Here is a 5,602-nt window from a genome sequence, read left to right on the forward strand (position 1 = left end):
AGCCTATACATTTAATTATGCCTTGATAAAGATCTGCTTCTTTTCCGCCCTTCCATCCTTAAAAATTACATGATTTCTCATCTTCTGTATGTTTCATACAACTACTAACCACATACTCTTCCATATTAGATTTCCTTTTTTGGTTGGGTTTTGTGATAAAAATAGTTTGAAATGTGGACCAGGTTTGCAATGCCGAACAATTTGGACTTTTATCCATACATATCCCACACCCCAATTACCACTCTACACATAAAAAAAAAGGTGCTCCATTGTTTCCTCAGCCTCACCACACATGACATACATAGGATTAGACATCAAGACATTTTTTGTATCGGTTTATCCCTAGTCGGAAGCCTATCTTGGAATACTCTCCAAGTAGCAAAATAATATTGTTGGTGATACTTTGATCTTCCAAAGGACCTTATATATTTCTTGATTATCCCCAACATTTATTTTAGAATTTTTCTAGTAGTGACTAATTGTTGCAACTTTTGGCCTTCACTAGTGTTGAGTTTTTTAAGTTGTTGTTTAGTTTGCTCTTTTTGTTAATAGCTTTTCAGGGTTTTCAAATACGAGTGTTGGTAGATGAGGGAACTTTATATCTATTAGGTGATGTTCCTTTTGTTATCGGGTGTGTTGAGACCATAAGGTCTCATATGTTCATGAAACAACAGGTATAGGAGACCCTTGTGCTCTTAGGTTCTGTTTTGTATACGAATTGGAGTATCCCATAAATACTTCAATCAAATTTTTAATTTCTACTGATAAAATAATTCAAATTCATGTATCTCTTTTTTTTTTCTCAACAAAGAATAAAATGAATTAACTGAAACATTTAAGATATATTTCAACCTTGTAAAAACAAATCAAGTTCTCAAAATAATTTTTGCAAGGCATGCACCCTAAAAAAAAAACTCCTGGAATTGAACTCCAAAAATACTGCCTACACACACAAACACTTTCTATTCCTAAAACCATTCATGTGTCCCTTTCTAAGCTTCTCAAATTTTCATGTTATATATACCCTATAAAATAAGGATGGGAGGGGTAACTAGCAAATGAAAAGATGTGTAAAATTACAAATATTTTATTGTCTATTCATATTATCTATCAGTGTTTAAGATTTTGCTTTAATTAATTAGACATAGTTGGAGGTAAGTAAAATTTGAGTAGATAATTAGAAATATATTTGATTACACGAAACATATAATTACAATAAACCTGGAGAGGGTGATGCCACAACATCCAGCTAGAAATGTTGCGTATATTACTCACGTAAGTAGAAAATGAGAGAATTGTCAATTGATGGGGAATTGATTGGACTATGTACCATATATCTAATACAATGAGGATAATTAAGGTTAATTTAAGATTTCATGATGATTAATCGTGATAAATATTTTTTCTGGTGTCAAATCACTACAAGAAAATCATGAGATAGAAATCAATTTTAGATAAAAAAATAATTAGTTTCTATAATGACTAAATTATAAACTATTTTAGAGATTAATTTTATTTTATTTTTAAATTAGTTTCTATTATTATTAAATAGTTTCTAAATTTGTACCTAATTAGCTACCAATATTTTAACTACAAATTATTTATATTCTAAATTTAGTAGCAAAAACTTTGATAGCTAATTAGATAACAATTTAGAAACCATTTAACAATATAAACTAATTTAAAAACTAAATTTTTTTTTAATTGTTAAAATGGTCTCTAATTTAGTCACTAGCAACTAATTATTTTTTTTTATCTCTAAAATTGATTTCTATTTCATGATTTTCTTGTAATGAATAAAAGAAAAAAAACATTATTTTGGTAAAATTGAAGTTAATCTTAATTAGTTTTACTCCATTTAATAACATTACTTCAATAATATCCTTCATTGAATTAATAATGCACTATCAATAAAAGAAATAATGTTAATTAATTTTTTAATTTACTTGATTGTTTTTCTATATGTGAAATTGAAGAGTTCGAATCATCATATTGTAAGGAATAAACATTCCTTTACAAAATTGTGAATGCAAAAAACAGGTGTCACAATATCAAATAATGATAACTTTATATATAGCAATTATAACTTAGTATAATTATGACAAAAAAAGGACACTAGTTGATCCGGACCCCCCTTTTTTATAGTACCTGTTCAAAGGGTTGCCGGTTTGTTAAAATTCAAGTATTTATTAAAAAAATTAACATTCAGTAATAATTCACATTTGAAAATCCATTTCTACCACTCAAATAAATTTAACATATCTAACTCATGTTTTGTGAGTATTATCCTATGTGTTTCTTTTTAACAAATGTAAAGTATAGAAAAGTGATAATTGTAGAAAATTTTAAAGGAACGTCACCTTCATATTATATATTTGATTTATTAAAAATAACTTTTAGTATAAAATATGGTTTAGGAAAAGGAATAAAGGAAAGACAACATGCACTTGTCGAAACTACAAATGTGAAGAAGCACAAAGTAGGGATACGTATCGTACTAGCTACAACTAGCACCCCACCAATAATTTCCCCCCAAAATAATTGAGATAGCAAAATCTATATAATTGTTAAGTGGATCATCACTCAATCAAAAAATATTTAATGGTTCAGTTAATCTAAAACGTATTTAGTGTTTAAGAATTTTAATTTTCATTAATATTTATTTAAAAAATTAACATTAATATTGAATTAATCTTTTTGTTAATGTGTAGTCAAAATTATAAATTTAAAATCCATGTAAGTAGAATTAGGATTATTTTAAGGTTAATTGTATATTAAATTTTACCTTTTACAAGTGAAATTTGAGTATTTTTCTTAAAACATGGTGATTTTTCTGGTAAATATGTTAATAACTCTAAAAGTAGTTTTTTCACCATGGATAATTCTATAAGATTTGTCACCAAAATTCAACGTATTCTTTCTTGTTATCATGGTTGTTTGTCTTTCAATTATTTAAGAGTGTTTATCTTTGTTGGTGTTCCAAAGTGTCAATATCTTCAACCTTTTGCTGATAAAGTAAAATTGAAGCTAACATCTTGGAAAGATAAATCTCTTAGCATGATGGGTCGAATTCAGTTGGTCAATACGGTGATTACTGAATGTCTAGCTTATAACTTTAATATGTATAAATGACATATTTCACTTCTTAACCAAGTTGAGCAATGATGTCGAAATTTTATTTGGATTGGTGATATACTGAAGAAGAAAAAAAGTCATAGTCACTGTGAATTGGGATACAATTTGTTCTCCTCTCGAGAATGGAGGTTTGAAAATTATTAATCTTCGTCATGAAAATAATGCATATCTTCTTAAGCTTGTTGGAATTTTGCTTATAGCATCAGGACTTGGTCTTTGCTCTTGAAAGTCAGGGTTCTTAAATCAAAATATGAGTTTAGAATGGTTTATAGATCCTCATCTCTTTGGCCTGAAATTAAGTAGTTTTATTCTACTATACTTGATTACACTTCTTGGACTGTTGATACATGTTCTTTTATTAATTTATGGAATGATAAATGGTGTTTTACTACTTCTTTAGCAAATATTGCAGGATTATCTGATGGTGCTAGCATTTCGGATACAGTCTCTCAGTTTTGACAGTCTGTGATTGGAATATTCCCTTATCTTTGCAGCAGATGCCTCATTTTTTTAATCATATCATGGTTAGGGAGGAACAGGATGTTCCTAATTGGATTCTATGAGTTTGGTTGTTTCTCTCTTAAATCGGCTAGGACTTTTTTTCTTGGAAATAAGAGTTCCCTGTGGTTGGGGTAAATTCATTTGGTCTTTATCTATTCCGCCTTCCAAAACTCAAGTACTCTGAAAAGTTTTTTATGGGCGGCTTCTTACAGATCAACATATTCAGAATAAAGGTTTGCATATATTTTCTATGTGTACGCTTTGTGAAAAAACATGAAGAATCTATTCAACATTTTATTTTTTGAATGTTCTAATGCTTTGCATATTTGGAGTTGGGTTCGACAGATCTTTCATACTTATCATTTCTCTAATAATGATGATCTTCTTTCTTTTATTAAGAGTGATGGTAGTCCTTTGATTAAATTGATTAAGCGATTAAGCTTGTTGTGGTAACTTTTTCTATTTGGATAATATAGCGTATGAGAAATTATGCTAGATTTCAGGATAAGATTGAGGTTTTTAGGGCTATATCAGTATTTAAAGATTAACTTGTTTAGTGGGAAAATCGTCTAAAGCTTCAATGAAGAATGATATGTTGGATTTCAATGTGATTAAGTATGTTGGTATTAATAATCATAGTGGTAAAGTTCTTCGTCCTCTTCCTATTAGATGAGAGTTTCTTTCACCCAGGTTGAGTTAAAATTAACATTGATGGGGCTGCTAGGTGTATCCTTATCTTGCTACTTCTTGAGGTATTTTTCGTGGGAGTATGGGGGAATTTATTGGTGCTTTCTCTGCGTTTCTTGATGTTCAGACTGCTATGATTGCTGAGTTTTATGGAGTTACACATGCTATGGAAGAAGCTCAAAAGATGCAACTTATTAATGTCTGGCTTGAATGTGATTCTGTCTTGGTTTGTGTTGCGTTTACTGTTAGGACTAATTTTCCGTGAATACTTCGTAATCGATGGAATACTTGTCTTAATTATTGTGGAAAAATCAAGTTTAGGGTTATTCATATTTTTCGTGAAGGGAATGTGTGCTGATAAGTTGGCTAATTTGAGATTTATTCATAGAAAATCATTTAATTGGTATAATAGGCTTCCATCTAGTCTGTTTTTAGAATTCTTTATGAATATGTATAATCTACCTATATATCGTTTTTGTTAACATATGGATTTTGGTATATTGCTCCCATATTTTTGTATTTTGTTTCTTTTTTTCTTTTTTTAATAATATTTTTTTCATGTGATGACAGATGATTGTTGTTACTTGAAGTGTCAGCTTAGCTCAGATGTCAAGTTGCATAGTATGTCTAACATGAAAGATTTTAAAAGTGAAAATTACTAAAGATAAAACATGTGTTTGATTAAATAAAACTAACGGAACTAAGAATTTTGTTATTTTCTTTTTACTGTACTAAAAATTTAATATTTTTTATACTGAATTGACTATTTATCCAATAAAACATTATGTGAGAATATTTTTTACTACTGAAAAAATATAATTTATAATTAGGAATGAGAAATGAATTCATGTTGGATTGTGGATAACCATTCTAATTTTGATAGTTCATATAAAATAGGTATGGATACTGGTATGGATAATGTCCAATTTCTTAAAAATGGGTACGAAGAAATGAGTATATACACCAAATTTATATTATTTTTTTCTATGACACACATTTGATTTTTATTTTTATTTTTATGATTACTAACATTTATTCAATTGTTATTTAATATTTTGATTTAATATTTATATAATTATAATTTTTTTTTAATATTTGACATTGAAGATAAGAGAATGTATATTATTTTATCATTGAATTATTGATAGTACTATGTATCCTTTATTATGATTTTTTTTTCTAAAAAAATATTTAATTAATATTTAGAATAATTAGGAGTGAGTATAAGTATATTCATTATTCTTACTCGTTAGTTGTGGGAATGAGAATAGAGAGTAAA

The sequence above is a fragment of the Phaseolus vulgaris genome, chromosome 11 (assembly GCF_000499845.2).
Source record: "Phaseolus vulgaris cultivar G19833 chromosome 11, P. vulgaris v2.0, whole genome shotgun sequence".
Classification (NCBI taxonomy): domain Eukaryota; kingdom Viridiplantae; phylum Streptophyta; class Magnoliopsida; order Fabales; family Fabaceae; genus Phaseolus; species Phaseolus vulgaris.